The following is a 17347-nucleotide window of genomic DNA, read 5'->3' as shown; positions in this document are numbered from 1 at the left end:
CCTGTTCTGTTGCCTGCTTTGAACAGCTTTGTCTTGCTCGAGGGTCCATAGTCCATCAAAAAGGCAGAGACTTTTCCTTGTGACACCTTCACACTTTCAGATTCATGGTGGAGGGTTGCCAGGCCATGGCTAGCAGTTTGAGTGTATTTTGATGAGTGCTGCCACCTATAGGATGAGGGAAGTAAGAGGGTAAAGAACTTAAAATTAAATAATTGTTGAATAAATGAATGAAAATAATAATCTACTTTTTAACTGGGTTTCTCTGTTCATGTTTTGTTTATTTTTTTGTCTTTTCTTTTTAGCTAAACTAATAATTCCTTTTCTATTGTGGTTCTCTTTAGGATCCAAGGCTGAAAGTGGTCAACAGAGGATATCTATCCAGGGCTGTCCATGCAACCCAATGAATGCCACCTACCTCCCCACTTGCTGTATTCTGGCCCCTCTGGGATGGACTGTCTGTGGTCCACAGGGTAATAGGTGAATTTACTTGGAAAATGTCCTTTAATGATCCATGCCAGTTTTCTCTTTGCAGCTCTCAGGAGGGTAGAAAATACTGCTGAGGCTGTACCTCCAATTCTGGGGCAAGCCCTGATAAAGTAATTGTGTGTGTCAGTGTGTCTTTCTGCTAACTGAGCACTGGTTTTTGTCTTGTGTTTTGCAGTGAATCCCAAGGAGCAACTAAAAAACTATTCCTATGTTTTTAAACCAGGCCAGTGCTCTGAGCTGTCAAAGCTGTCACTGAAGGGTAGACGGGAAAAAAAACCCCGAAACCCTAAATACACTGTTGCAGCTGCCACATCTGCATTTTCTGCCCATATAGGCACTGTGTGGGATACAGTCACTCACAATGTGTTGGAACAGCTGTGCACTGTTAAGACGTGTGTAGTTTTAAAGCTGTAAGGAGGGAGTTGCCAACATTTTGAATTGTAGACAAGCCTTTGGGGAGACATAAGTGCCTCAGAACTGCTGGTGCAAGGGGATAGTGAGGTAACAGTATAACTCTATTACACCACCCTACGTGCACTGCACCGCACCTTAACTCTTTGTTGAAATATAGGCTAGAATTCTGTCTTTTCAGAAAGCATTAGCCAGTTAAACCTCTGGGCTTTTGTATGTATGTACCCTGAAAAGTCTAGGTTAATAGTTCCCAGTCAACTCCCAATGAAGAGCACCATACACTTTCTTAGTAAAACAAACACATAATGCTCACATAAAACATTATAAATAGTATGAAATGTTGTAAATATTTGTAATACTGTACTATGAACAACTTTTAAACAAAAGCTGTTAGGCTCTAAATCTATTGGTGCTCCTGCCTTTACTGCTGTTACATGTATTCAAATATAAGTTCCAGCATAACAGCTGCACTTCTATCCTTTTGCACACACACAAACCAGTTGCCCTCCAATGTTCTTTCAGAGATGATTTCTTGGTTTTTATAGAGTGGCCATGCTATGTAGTGTGTGTAGCCCAGACTCTTCACAGCTTGAGAAATGACAGCATCTCAGTCCTTTCAAAATACTGCCAAGCTTAGTCTTGCATCCAGCTGCTGTCTTTAATTCCTGTGTTTACAGCTTTCTTCCCCCTTCACCTCCCACAGGCTCAGCTCTTAAATGGTAACTGGGTGTGACCCACCAGGAGGATTGCCCACAGTGAAAACTCATTCAACAGTTTCAGAAGCAGCTACTGAGTTTTTCTAGAAACTGTTACTCACAACCTGTTTCTGGATATTTCTGGGCCCTTTTAGCTGAGTTGTGTTGTCTTGCCCTGCCCTCCACACGTGTGCAGAGAGATGATATTCCAGCTACCATGCATGTCCCCTTCCCACTGCTTCTTTACCTTTCTTTGGGCCAAATGCTGCAGTTAAAGCATGTGGATTACATTGGCATCTGAGAATTGTCTGTGCCACTCACTCTTTGTTCAAGGCTGAAATTGGTTCACGTGTGTGTGTGTGATAAAAGCATTCACTCTTGCATGCACAAACAACCATCCCCTCCAGTAACCAGGTACTGATTTTTGATCATGACTGATCAAAATCCAGTCATTTAATAGATAGTCAATAATGAAGCAAGGGAAAATTCCATGTCTGCCTACTGGATGTGGTTGGTTATGTAAATAATTATACAGTGATACACTGCTATGCACATGTAGTGGTTTGTACTGTGCACAAATACACATACCGTCAGCCTTCATGTGTCAAGCTGAGTGACTATTTTGTGTCCAGGCTCTGCCTATTGTTGTTTATTCCATGAACTGGGAATAGCAGTGTATAAATGTATTGTGCTAGGTCATCCAGACTGACTTAAATGATGGCTCCTGAATTCACTTAAAATAAAGGAGTCGTTTAGACATTCCTTCAGCTGAACAAACTGGAGAGGAAAGGCTGTACCTGTATGGACTGGAACGCATTAACCGAAACACTGTGTGCAGAGTCCTGCTCACAAAACATAGTTTTTCCCTCAAAGAGCTGTGATGGATTATTATTATTATTATTGAATACAGAGTTCACCACAATAGTGGGACTGTGTAATCAGGCTTGATGAGGGCTCTTCTCAAAGCTGACTCCTGCAAAGAAGTTTAATAACCTATGGTCATTTACATAGCTAAATTTCAAACAACCCTATGTAGCCCTCAAAACACATCCACTGCTCTCCAAACCCACCACATAATCATGTTTCACCCTCATTGCCCACCTGTTCTCTGTGTGCAGTCATCTCTTCCTGGTTGTTCTCTTCTCGACTTAGACCTGACCCTGCAACTGACTGTGCAATATGCTCTGTTTCAAAATTAAGACCTGTTTATAGGACATTAGTCTATAATGGGAGCTATTCTTCTAGATTAGTATTCTTTGATAATTGAATGCTCAAGTTAACATTAGCAAAGTGGCTATACTGGTCATTCAAAGTAAACTTTTCAGAGCCTATTTTAATGTACTTTCAGCATCAGTAAGCTATTAACATGATTTCATAGGTTTCTTGTGTACAAGCCTTGAACTTGGTTCCGTTATGTAGAGTAACAGCCCTCACATACCCCTGGTCCCCTCGTGACTAAGAATATCCCTAACCAGCTTAATACTGGAAATTGGGTAAGTTTCTTTTTAAATATAAGAATGGTTCATTAGAGTAGTTTACCACAGGGGGGAATCAGTCATGATTTCATATACTTATCGTAAATATATATTTTTAAAACTTACCATCCCCACCACCGCAGGTCAATACTTCTTTAAACTACATATTAAAAAAATATGGGTAATATAAAAGAAGACAGTATGCTGTAGCATTTGATGTAAAACCTCCACATATAGCCACAAAAATGCAAGGCATCAGACAAACTTCAGACTTCTGCTTCAGTGCTTCTATAGAATCTCACACAGTGTTCATCACACTAATTGTTACAATGCACAATCAGTACATGTATTTCTCCCTCCTATTTACAGGCTTGTTAGCATAATACCCAGGGGATATATACTCCTGGAGAGCTGCTGTACTCCCAGCATGAAGCAAAACTTCCCCAAACATACCTAATCTGCATCCCCACTGACGTACCTGAGCAAGAGAAAAGAAGTCCTATTTAAAGAGACAACCATATCTAGCCCACCACTCTCTTTTTTAATTTTGTACTGATTCTGTCTATGATTTAAAAATGTAGTCAATCATGTTGTTGTGTCTTAACCTGCCTTTTCCTAGTAAGAGCAGGAAGTACAATTCAGACAATCTCTACTCAAAACCCCACGTGCACTTCAGTCATGACTGTGATATTTATAATAATTTGTGATAAAGCCCAAAGTCCCCAAGGAGACTCGTTGTGCTAGGCAATATGCATACATAATGCCCCAAGAGCTTACTGTCTAAGTATATGACAGGCAACAGGTGGATACACCAAGCAGAATGGGGGAAGCACAAAGTAGTGGTGAGACAGTTACAAACACCAGCTTTCCTAAAGTGATTTGATAGCATCATGAAAGAGAGGGTGGGATTTGAAAGATAACAATGTAGTAGTGGCTACTTAATCTAATTCATACTCTGTACTTAACTGGTCCATTTAATCTAGGGTGACCAGATGTCCCAGTTTTTGGGTCTTTTTCTTATATAGGCTCCTATTACTCCCCATCCCCTCTCCTGATTTTTCACATTTGCTGTCTGGTCACCCTAATTTCATCCAAAGATCTAAAAGCACAGGAAGGCCGTGGAAGTTGTCATAGCAACATGGTGATAGGAAGTGTTACTACTGTAGTACTTTGAATTCTCACATTAAATCATTGACCTTACAGTGAAGGATTTGTCCCTTCTCCTTTCTGAAATGAGAACCCTTGCTGGTATGAGTGTGGCAGGTTACTTGGAATTTCCCTTGCCTTTTTTTTTTTTTTTTTAAACAGATCTGTAGAAACCACAGGAAGTGGAAGTTTTTTTAACAAAAAAGTACCATAAAACATAGGTAACTGATGCCTCTTGAATCACAGGTCTTATTCTTCTAGCAAGTTTTATTCTTCTTAGACACAACTGTGAATTTTTTGTACTAAGAGAGTTCATTTTCCAAATCACTGTGGGGGGAGGTTACATATACATACATGTGAAGGGAGAACTAAAAAGCCTTTAGTAAGGAGTGAATTTTGCTAATAACTAAACAGTACAGACTATTGTCTCCAGGATTGTTCTTTTTAGGACCTCACTTATACAAGGCAGTCAGCATACTTCAGGGTAGTGAGGACTAGCCAGGCACCACCATATTGTTTCGTGGTCTGACGCCCTCCATTGTTGGTGAGGTTAGTGCAATGGCTAGTTCTTCACAATGCCTGTTCCTTCACTGAAATCTATCATTCCTAGGTTGAACATGAGCCAACTGTTCATCATCCATCTGTTGTGAGAGGAGAATGGTGGGCTCTGTGATGTTGCGCTCCATAATGTTTTATGGAAATATGCTTATGAGTCTAAATATGATGTAACTGGAATATGCTTTATGTAAGTCGTCATTACAAAGCTTACAATCTATTGACTGTGTTCATCCTATTTGTATGTACGTGTCATTCTCATATCTGAAGCTAGAAGGATAAAGTATAACTCTGAGGTACTATTGTAATTATGCAAAGTGTGGGCCATTGATGATGATTTAGAACAGGAGTAGGCAACCTATGGCACCCGTGCCAAAGGCGGCACACGAGCTGATTTTCAGTGGCACTCACACTGCCCGGGTCCTGGCCACCAGTCTGGGGAGCTCTGCATTTTAATTTAATTTTAAATGAAGCTTCTTAAACGTTTTAAAAATCTTATTTACTTTACATACAACAATTGTTCAGTTATATATTATAGACTTATAGAAAGAGGCCTTCTAAAAACATTAACATGTATTACTGGCACACAAAACCTTAAATTAGAGTGAATAAATGAAGACTCGGCACACCACTTCTCAAAGGTTGCCGACCCCTGATTTAGAATCTTGGTGGCTCCCATTGACTAGGACAGTTGGTTGTAAATGGCTCTGTTTACTTGCAAGCCTTCCTGTGTTTGGGTAAGCCAGCCCAGGAAGAATGGTAGAATCCATCTTAAACCTGGTGCTTTTCCATTTAGAAGAAGGGGGTGGGGATCCAGAGAGACAAAAGATTCCTGCCTTGTGCCAAAGTTATAAAAGGGAGTTGAAGAGAACAGGTCCCAGTCATGTGATATCCCCTGCTTTTCACCCAAAATGTCTGCTGGAACTAACAAGGACAGTACTGGGGAAAGGATTGGGCCCAGACTAGGAAGGAGTCTAGTCTGTGAAAGAAGCTTATTGGAACATCTCTGAGGGTGAGATTTACCTGTATTTAGTTTCTTAATGTATTAGGCTTAGACTTGCTTTATGTTGCATGGTGACTTACTTTGTTCTGTCTGTTATTACTTGAAACCACTTAAATCCTACTTATTATACTTAATAAAATCACTTGTGTTTATTAATTAACCTAGAGTAAGTGATTAATACCTGGGGAGCAAACAGTTGTGCATATCTCTCTATCTATGTTATAGAGGGTGGACAATGTATGAGTTTACCCTGTATGAGCTTTACACAGAGTAAAACGGATTTATTTGGGGTTTGGAATCCCATTGGGAACTGGGTGTTTGGGTGCTGGAGATAGGTGACCTGCTGAACAGTTTTTGGTTAAAGTCTGCAGCTTGGGGGCATGAACCAGACCTGGGTCTGTGTTGCAGCAGGCTAACTAGTCTGGCTCAACAAAGCAGGGTTCTGGAGTCCCAAGTTGACAGGGAAAATGGACTCAGCACGTTAGGTGACAGTCCCAAAGGGGTCTCTGACAAAACACATCACAGGCCCATCCAGTTATTCAGATGTCATTGTGAAGGCAAAGCCTGCATCAGTGAAGGAATTGTGAAACTGAAAATTATTGGCATAGTGGAGTCATGGAAGTTTGTGGAATGTCATGATTTCTCACTGTCAGGGTAACAAGGAAAAGGTGCTTATCATAACTCTTGGATCTGTGTAATAGGAGTGAGAGGATCCAGTGTAGTCCTGACGATTTCAGCCCATAAAAATCTCACAAGTGTCATCAGAATCATACAATCTTACCAAGTCTGCTGAGAGATGTAGTGATATCAGCACATCAGTCGGGAGAAAGTCACTCCTCAGCACTGGCAGGACCTCTGCCATGCCTTGGTGTGAAATCTTCTTGTGAAGGATCCAAGCTGATACATTGTGTCCAGTAGCTGCACAAGGGGACAAGACCCACTGTGAGAGGCTGCCTGGAGGATTTCCATCACTACTCCATGGTAATTAAGGTTAAAAGTGTGAATGTTCTAAAACAGCTTGTTTTAAAGCTAGAACACAATCGGACTTTGGTATTTTAGAATAATGCTTGTGCATGTTCTTGTGATAATTACCTGGCTTGTGTTCAGCTCTTCCTGAGCTGATGATTTCTGCACTTTTCTTCTTTTAATGCATTCTTCCTTCTCCAAAGGTTTATTGGAGCATAAATGTAAGATACACCCCCACACACTTGCCCTACAACACTCTTATGTTCAGTTACATGAGGGGGAAATAATCATGCAGCATCCAGCAATGGAAATCGACATTAAACAAGAAACAGAAACATCAATTGGAACATTCATTTCCTCTCCCTGTCCCCACCCTCCTTTTTGTTTTTGTTTTTGTTTTGTTTTTGAGTGGAAATATAGAAAGGTCCTTGACTGAGGGCTTCATATGTTGCTTGCTTCTGTAATGAGCCATCCATCTGTGGAGGTTTTGATGCTGCTCGCATCCCCAAGCCCTGTATTGGAGGGCCCAAGTTGAGGTGGAATGGCTGTCCAGGTAGGTTCATAGAATCATAGAATATCAGGATTGGAAGGGACCTCTGGAGGTCATCTAGTCCAACCCCCTGCTCAAAGCAGGACCAATCCACAAAGCAGGTTATCAAAGTCTGGGAGGAGGGGCAGAGTGGGCACCTTTGCTACAGGAGTGACTGTGTGGGCGCTGTTGGGAGAAGGGATAGATTTGTGATGAGGTCAGTCAAGTATGATCAAAGGCAGCATTTGCACTTCTTGGCAGGCTAAGAACACTTCCAAACAGGGGCCCGGGAAGGACAGACAACATTTCCCACACTACACCGCAAAACAATTAATAAGGTGGTGCAGCTTAGTGCAACACTAAGTACTATGTGGGATATGCCCAAGAAGTCTTAGCAGTTCACCCACGTTAGTTCAGCACCAGTGTAGATGAGGCTATACAGGTATGACTTGTGTGACTTACAAGTGTGGACGCTCCACTGGAGTAGGCTAACCCAAGTGCCCGCAGCTGGGTTAACTCCCAGAGTGAAAATGTACCTGTAGCCTGTTGTCTCAGTGAGAGAGGATGGAATTGCAAGGAAAGGAGGTTGGGGTAAAAGGAGAGGCTTTGCTTGACACAGATTGCTAACTCTCTGGTTTAAAAAAAAGGGGGGGAAACAAAGGCAGAAGAGTAGATTCCCATTTAGAAACCCCTGCCATCTTGTGCACGTGGCTACATCAAAGATTATCTTTAGCTTCCCATAGTAATGCTGTCTCCAAGTGAAAGGAGACCCAGCTACACATTTGCTTGGTTGTAACGGCCAGTGCCCACTATCCTGATGCCCATGATGGTCTCCATGGTAGAGGGAAAAGGTAAGTACTTTTGCTTTTATCATGGCTGTGGAAAGGAATTTTTATGTACCTGAAAACATTGGTTCTGCCTTGGCTTTTTGCTCTTGTCACTCAGGTTTCTTTTCTTCTAGTTTAATTTGTTGTGGAGCTTCAGAAAACCATGATGCTCTGCAAGGAGAGTGGTGGGAGAGGGCATGGTTAGGGACTAGTGCATAGCACTGTTCTCAGAATACAATCCGTGTTTCACCATATTATCATCTCTGTGGCCTGTTGGTCTAGTGTGGTTTTCTCTGAGGATGCATTTGAATTTAACTAGATTCACGAGAGGATCCAAGATTGCAGGGCCATCATTCACTTTGGGCGCTTGCCTCTTTATGTAGGAAGGTAGCAGTCTATCTCACACTGAGGAGTAATTCACAGATTTTAAGGCCTCAAGCAACCATTATGACCATCTAGTGTGACCTTTCGCATGTCACAGACCATATGATTTTACCCATGTGATCCCTATGTTCGCTCCCATTTCACATAGCTATAGGGCAGCAGCATGCCCACCTCAAAGCATAGGAACGAATACTGTGATCAAGTCAGATAGACGGGTTTGCACCATTGCATCAGATGTCGTGGTTTATTATTTTTATATCTGTTTTGCTAACTACAGGAGCTGTTAATCATTAACAAAAGATGTCAGTGCTTCAATAATATCTTTAAAATGAATTAAATGCCAACAACCCAGCACTGCTGTACAACCACACCAGAAACAAGTGTCAGCAGGACACTGGTGGGTGGAGAGGAGGGGGAAGACAGGCAATCAGAGCTCCCTTTCAAAGGCTTATATTTGGATTTATTGCAGCATAAGCCACCCCACTCCAGTATACCTTGTGGGCATAAAAAAGCTAACTGCCTGGAGCTGAGAAGCCTTTGCTATTGGAAGCTTTTAAGTCCATACTTATCCAGTATGGAGTTTCTTGCACACCTTTCACTGAAATATCTGTTGCTGTTCACTCTCATGGATAGGACCCTTGTACAAAACGAACGAGTGTTCTGATTCAGGCAGAGCTTGGGAGTAAGAAGCTTTTCAGGTGAATATCCTCAGCTTCAGCAGAATCTAAGCTCTAAGAAAAAGATACTACCTCTTTCAAATGTTTATAACCTTCCATACGTAAATCAAGAGGATACTGATGCAGTCCTGTCTTCAGGAGTCTACAGTGAGGCAGCTCTGGTGCTTCTATACCTGCTCATAGCTTTACCTAACTGCAGTAGAGTGAAAACTGTATGCCTTGTCAATTTTTCCCTTCTGCTATTCAGAACCCTGGGAAAGCAGTGAAACAAAAATCATCCAGGATACGCATTGTTAGTGCTTAGGAAAGCTATAAGAAGTAGACACTAGAGGTTTTTTGTAAGGCGGACCCCAAAAGGGAGGCAGGTTAAGGGATAGATTCCTTCTCAAAGGCTACACCTAGATTAGCGCACACACTCAGTTGTCAGCTGTATACATGCTCACGCATGCTCCTCCAACCCATTTCTGGATGGAAAACATGGAGCAGCTCCTTATTGTGGGACACATGGTTATGCAGTGGAGTAGGCCATCAGCGAGATGCTAGCTGGAATGTGGGCAGAACTTGCTGACATTGAGTCAATAACAATTCATTCAGCTTACAGGGTACAGATATGTTGAATGATGGTATTGCCATGATATGCTCTTGGGAGGGGAAAAAGAAGCATAATATGGTGGGATCACATTGTTTTGGAAACGTGGACTGACCAGCAGTGACTTCAGAAGTTCCAAATGTGAAAAGAGACCTTCGTGGAGCTTTGTGAGAAGCTGGCACCATACCTCCAGCGACAGAACACTTGATTAAGGAAGCCATACTAGTGTAGAAATGGGGTGGCTGTTGCCCTGTGGAAGCTGGCAACAATAGACAGTTATAGGTCTGCTACAAACCACTTTGGGGTTGGACCACTCCACTGTGTTGAGGTTGTGCAGGTTTGGAAGGCAATTAATACTGATCTACCCAGGGGTGGTTGCCATAGGAAAAGTTCCAGAAATAATATCTGGATTGGACAGGATGTGGTTTTGAACTATGCAGGGGCCATCAATGGCACTCGTATCCCAATAATTTGTCTACTATAAGGGGCAAGTGAGTATATGAATCGAAAAGGTTACTCTTCACTCCTTCTACAAGACTTAGTGGATCACAGAGGCAGATTCATGAATACAGATGTGGGAAATAGCAAAAAGGTTCATGAGGCCAGGGTGCTGAGAAGATCAGGATTGTACTTGATGGGAGGAGAAGGGACTTTATTCCTCCAAATGCTATTGTTCTTAATGGGGTGTCTGCCAACTGTCATTGTGGGGGACCTCACATGCCCACTCCTAACTTGGCTCATGCAGCTGTATTCTGATGTCAATGGCCCTCAAAGAAAGGAATTCAGTTAGAAGCTCAGTAACTGAGAGTGGTTGTGGAGCGCATGTTTGGTAGACTGAAATAGCGTTGTGACTGGTGATCTGGATGAGTGCATAGGCAATGTGGCAAAAGCCATTTGTATAATCATCGCCAGCTGCACACTCCATAATGTTTGAGGGTAAAGAGGAGTACTTCCACCCTGAGCAGGCTCAGGACAAGTCTCCGGATCCTACTTGTGCATACGGGTCCCGGTTCCCAACAGGCAAGGGACATCAGGGATGATGTCTTCCGCCCTTTTGTGCCAAGATGTGTCCACATCCATCTGCCTGTGCTGAGGAACATCATCACACCCTCCACAGCTGCTGGAAAAATGCGAGGGACTATTGGCACATACTTGTGGGGCTACATCTTTGTGAGGGTTTCTTCCCCTTAGCCATTTGTTCCATTGCACACCATAAAGATAATTGTAACAGGGCTCCTCCACTGGGTTGGGTTAGTGTGGAGGGTGCCATCCAGGACGTAATGCAGGTATTGGGCAATGCTTTTGCCTTCACTATTCACACTTGTTTACAAACCTTTTATGGGGAGTACTCCATCTCTCGGTGGCCTTATCTCTGTTTGCTTGGAGGGGGCAGGGCCGGGTATGCAGCCATTTCTTTTAAATCAGTCTGTCAGCCTTGCTAATTGCACTTAGCAGCTGCTATGGACCACTAATCCCTACTAAAATTGAAGACACCATAAAAAATTGGTAATCTTTCAAGGGAGAACTATTGTGACTAACGTTTCCTCAGACAACCAGTGTTCAGTTCCTTTCCCCTTCCTGAACCTGTAAGGGGATGGTCATACGAAGTGGGTAGGAGAAGACACACTGAAACTGTAATCTTTCAAGGGACCAAAGACAGGCTAGCTGCTACTAACTTTAGACAAACTGTACATTTTCTACAACTGTCTCATCTCCAACCAAAACCTTTCTAACCTGCCCCTCCCCTCCCCTCTCCCTGTTTTTTGGCCCTGGGATCATCACTGCCTAATAGTGGTTCAACAGACATCAAAACCATTGATTTATAGCTGTCTCTTGCTGGGGGACCAGTTTGGGGTGGGATGGAGTGGAGAAAGTTGGAGGAGTCTGGTAAGGGGATGGGGTGTGACAGTGCTTCAGCAGGGCAGTTCAAACTCACAGTGAACATAGCAGTGCATGGCATTTTATTATGGGAGGAAAAGTCAGTGCACAGTGCTTCAAATATCCTGGGTCATAAAATCAGGTATGTAGCACTAGAGCAAGAGGGGATATTGGAGGTATGGTGGGGTCCACTGTAACTTACCCTGGGTTCGATTCCTACTGTGGCTTGAGGTCCAAGGGGACAAGGGGGGTGCTTCCTCAACCGGTTCCTCCGGGTACAGGTGTGAAATCACATGCTGCTCCTCCTTGTCTTTCAGGGTATCCTTCATGGTCCCTGCTGCCTCCTCACCTTGACCCTCATAATGCCGGTGGGGTTAAGGAGGGGGTTGTGAGCCACTTCAGGCTCTGTATTGCACCCAGTCGGGCTCCTCATAGAAAGGGCATATATGACAAGCCTTCCTAGAATGACTGTTGGAGTCTTTCACCCTTGTACAGGAACCTCATGTGCTCCATGCGTTTCTAGCACTGGGCTGGAGTCTGATAGTTGCCTGCCTGCTCCATCCTCTGTGAAACCTCCCATTGCACGTGTATATTCCTGCTTCTCCACGAGGAAGGATGAAGGATGGCGTACTCCAACCACACACTATCAGCACCCGGGTGTATTAGCAAGTCAGGCAGCTGTATTGGTCTGTAAAGAGTACAATGGAAAGCTGGTCTGATGTGGTCAGTGCAGCTTGCTACCACCAGTGAAAATGGGGGGACAGGGACCTTTGTAGATTAGGTAAGGTTCAAGAAGAAAAAGGTTCAGTGCATTGAGGGAATGGAGGTGGAGATCTATTGAAATTTGAGTTCTGGTACACTCCTCTTACACCCATCCACACTGCAGCCTAGCATGGGTATGCCACAGGCATATTTATCCACTCCCCTCATGCATCCTAGCTTACTCACCCATGCTTCTGGGGTTTAGGTGTGGGCAATAGGGGAGTTCTGGCACAATCACACACATAGATATGTGTATAGTCACTAGTGTTGATATACCCTTAGTGGGTTCATATTTACCAAACACTTACCAGCCAGAAGCTTGATAACCCCTAAGGCTATGTCTACACTAGAGACATTACAGTGACACAGCTGTACCGCTGCAGCTGCGCTACTGTAAGGTCCCATGTGGCTGCTCTCTGCTGACAGAAGAGAGCTCTCCTGTCGGCATAATTAAACCATCCCCCATGAGCGGCAGTAGCTATACTGGCAGGAGAGCATCTCCCAGTGACATTGCAATGTCCACACCTTATGCAACTTATGTCGGTCAGGGATGTGTGGTCCCCCACCCTGACTGACAAAAGTGCTACTATAGACATAACCTAAATAGCATCCAGGGACAGCATGTGGGTGAGACTTCAGCAGGGAAGGTTCTAGATTAACATCTGTGACAAGCAACCCCGATTCCACACATTAGCAACATCCTGATTCCTGAGAGTGCTGCAGCCTGAAGACAACTGCAGGCCCAGCTGAGGGTAATTATATGCTTTCTGTTGGTGGGATTGTGAGCACCTGGGCAGCAATTACTAGACTAACAAGGTAAGAGGGAGAACAGAAGGGGAGTAAACAGGAAGCAATAGTAACTCAGAAGGTGAGCCTGGGTTGAGGAGTGAGGGCTGCAGAGAAACCTATTCTTGCTGTAAGCCTGCAGTTCATGGTATAACTATGTAAGAAGAACGAACACACACACACACCCTACCTCTTGCTGAAAGATAAATAGTCCGGTGCATGTTTCTGATTGTGAAACCACCTGAACTGGCCACGCAGTGCAGATTACTGGCTAGAGACAGAGATGCCCTCTGAGTCATGCCAAACCCATGGGGAAAAAATGCAGAAATTGGGCTTGTTGTTGGCTAGTTTTTGGCTTGTTGCTTTTTTTTGATTGGCTCCTGGCAAGCAGGGCCAAGTGGCAGGGGGAGGAGTCAGGGGTGCACAGTGGATCCCCCCTGACCCAGACTGCAGGCTGGGGAGGTGGGATGTCCAGTCAGATACGGTGTAGGGGTTCTTAGAAATTGGTTTATTTTGGTCTTGTTTTGAAATGGGATAAGCTTGATGTCTGGCTTGTTATGGAAGTCAGGGTACTTATTTACCACATGAAAGTTGGCAACTGTGTGACCTGTGGAGCAGTAACTCCCTCAGCTGAGAATACCTGAGGTGGGACCTGCACAAAGGCAGGAGATCTGGGCACCATGAATGAGATGCTGTGCTGGCTGGTGGAATAACAGGAGATGCAGCAGACAGAGGCAAGCAATTCTGAATTGGCAGGCGGACCAACAACAAACTTGTCAGAATTTGTCAAGGAGCAGGCCCAGGTACAGTAACAGATGAGTGCCAGTGAGGGGACTGGAAATGAAACAGTGGGTCTAGGACTCTGTAAGATGGCCCAGGGTGATGAGTCTGATGCCTTTTTGTGAACATTTGAACAGGTGTCCAGGAGGAGCAATCCCTGGACAAGACACAGGATACAGAACCAGTTGGCAGGAGAGGGAGAGAAAGAGAGCAGGACATTGACATGGAGGCCTTTGTGGGCAAACCCACCCCAAGCGAGGGGCAGAGGAGGAGAGGGATCCAGAAATTGCGGCTCTGGAGGGACAATTCAGCCAGACCTGTCGGAAGTGACTGGTGCAATGATCTATGTGTAGGGCCCTTCATTTTTATCTTATTTAATTTTTCCTGGGAATTTATTGGTGGTGGTGAGTAATAAGAGGTGAAAATTGGTGGGAAAAAACGATTAATTTTTCTGGGTAAATATCAGGGTTTATTTTGGTGGATGGAAGGACAAGGGAAAGAAGTATTTAATGCTTTAATAAATGTAATTCAATGTGGTTTGCTGCAGAACTAAAACAGAACTCAAAACACATCTCTGAGTTTAAGAAAACAATATAGCTCTAATCTCCACATAAAACTTTTCATTTGAATAAGTTGTAGACTAACCTATTAGTCTATAAATATTTACATTTAATAATTACTGACATTGCAGCAGCCTGAAGAAGGCTGCAGGCCCATCTGAGGCCAATTATACACTTTCTGTGGGAAAGATTGTGAGCACCTGGGCAGCAATTGCTGGGCTAACAAGGTAACTGGGAGAATGTAAGGCCTGGTCTACACTACGCGTTTAAACCGATTTTTAGCAGTGTTAAACCGATTTAACGCTGTACCCGTCCACACTACAAGGCCCTTTATATCGATATAAAGGGCTCTTTAAATCGGTTTCTGTACACCTCCCCAATGAGAGGAGTAGCGCTAAAATTGGTATTACCATATCGGATTAGGGTTAGTGTGGCCGCAAATCGACGGTATTGGCCTCCGGGCGGTATCCCACAGTGCACCGCTGTGACCGCACTGGACAGCAATCTGAACTCGGATGCTGTGGCCAAGTAAACCAGGAAAAGCCACGCGAAATTTAGCTTTTCATTTCCTGTTTGCCCAGCGTGGAGCTCTGATCAGCACGGGTGACAATGCAGTCCCAAATCCAGAGAGCGCTTCAGCATGGACCATACAGGAGATACTGGATCTGATTGCTGTATGGGGAAACAAATCTGTTCTATCAAAGCTCCGTTACAGAAGACGAAATGCCAAAGCGTTTGAAAAAAATCTCCAGGGTACACAGTGCTGTGTGACAAGCGTAACGGGAACGAGACTAATGAGCGCTGGAGCGGGGACTCGAGGACTCCAGCTACCCACAGTCACACGCAGTCTCTGAAAAGTTTGCATTCTAGCTGAGCTCCCAATGCTGTAGGTTCAAAACAGGTCCAGTGTGGTTCAGGAATAGCTCCTCAATTTACTCCCCACCACTGACGTGAAGAAAGGAAAGAATTGTTTCTTGACTTCTTTCACTGTCACCTATGTCTATGATCCTGCTGGTAGATGCGATGCTGCAGCAGTGAAGCGCAGTATCCGCTCCTCTCTCTCCTCTGGTGCAGATGGTTGCAGTAATGCTGGTAACTGTCCTTATCAACCGTGAGTGCTCCAATCCTGAAACTGCTAAATAACCTGGCTGGCGAGTTGAGGCCGCTGGGGGGCAGCTGGCGTAAAATAGGAATGATTCCTGTTCTCCCAGTAGGTGAGACGAATGGCTTGTAACTGTCTTATCATAGCAACTGGGGCTGAGCTTCATCAGCCCCCTCCCTTTCATGTGTAAGAAAAGATCTGTACTGCTTTAGATTAACATAGAGTGGGATGCTGGCTCTCCACACCCTGAATGTCCTGCTGAGTTAGCACTGGAGCGCTCCCTTCATTTATACTAAAAATCAGTGTTTTTTATTCCTGCAGTCTATATAACGTCATGACACAAATGGGGGGGAGACTGCCACGGTAGCCCAGGCAGGTTTGGGGGAGAGGGAAGCAACCGGTGGGCTTTGTTGAGGGCACCCTGTAATGGCATGTAGCTCATCATTTCTGGGATCTGACACGGAGCAAGCTAGCACACTTGCCCCATATTCTAGGCAGGACTGACTCTATTTTTAGAAACCATAAAGGAGGGATTGACTCCGGGAGTCATTCCCAGTTTTGCTTTTGCGCCCGGCGCTATATCTCAGCCAGGGGACCCATGATAGCAGCACAGTACAGAGGCAAGATACCGTCATTCATTGCCAATTTACCCAGCAGTAAGCGCACAGACCGACTGGTAACGTCTGCTATCATGCAAAGCAATGAATGCTGGTGTGTAGCGGGAGTACGCCTCTGTCCGTGCATCCAGTACACATACGGTGATGTAAAATTAAAAAGCTGAATGGCTCCATGGTTGCTGTGCTATGGCTCTGCCAGGCATCCAGGGAAGAGGGCATGAAGATGATTGTTGTCAATTGCATTGGAGGAAGATGGACTGAGACATTACCAGAATCACACCGCCAATATTTGCCCCATCAGCCACTGGGCTCTCAACCCAGAATTCTAAGGGGGAGGGGAGACTGCAGGAACTATGGGATAGCTATGGAATAGCTACCCACAGTGCAACGCTCCGGAAATCGACGCTAGCCTCGGACCATGGATGCACACCGCCGAATTAATGTGCTTAGTGTGGCCGCGTGCACTCGACTTTATACAATCTGTTTTATAAAACCAGTTTATGTAAAATCGGAATAATCCCGTAATGCAGACGTACCCTAAAAGAGGGAAAAAGCAAGCAAGGGCAGCTCAGTAGAAAGCTCACAGGGTGAGCCTGGGCTGAGGAGTGAGGGCTGTAGGGAAACCTATGCTTGCTGTAAGCCCACAGTGCACAGTACTACTGTGTAAGAGAATAAATACATACCTTGGTGAAAGAAACAGCCCAGTGTGTGTTTGACTGTAAAACCACCTGAACTGACTGGGCACTGTTCACTCGATAGTGACAGAGGGGCCCTGTGACAGCATCTCATCTGGACAGCGTGTCTCCTTCCCTTCAGTCTATTATTACTAGCTGTCTAGTTATGAGATACCTAGTATCTCCAAGTGCTGTGATGGGCATATGACAGCAGTTAATAGGACATCGGGGCAGGGGGAGAGAGAGAGAGAGAGGAAAAACAGACAAGTACGCTACAGCAAGGAGAAAGAATGTCAGACAAGCTGTACTCTGACCTGTTAAAGGAAATGGAGATGAGTGGAGAGGAATGAAGTGAATCAAGGTAAGTAATGATATGCAAAACACACACTATACAGTACTGAGTAGTGATCCTTTAATTTGGAGACAGCCTGCTGGTGCAGGGTTT

The sequence above is a fragment of the Chelonoidis abingdonii genome, chromosome 5 (genome assembly GCF_003597395.2).
Source record: "Chelonoidis abingdonii isolate Lonesome George chromosome 5, CheloAbing_2.0, whole genome shotgun sequence".
Lineage (NCBI taxonomy): Eukaryota > Metazoa > Chordata > Testudines > Testudinidae > Chelonoidis > Chelonoidis abingdonii.
The sequence above is the reverse complement of the archived record's forward strand: the minus strand, read 5'-3'. Positions refer to the sequence as shown.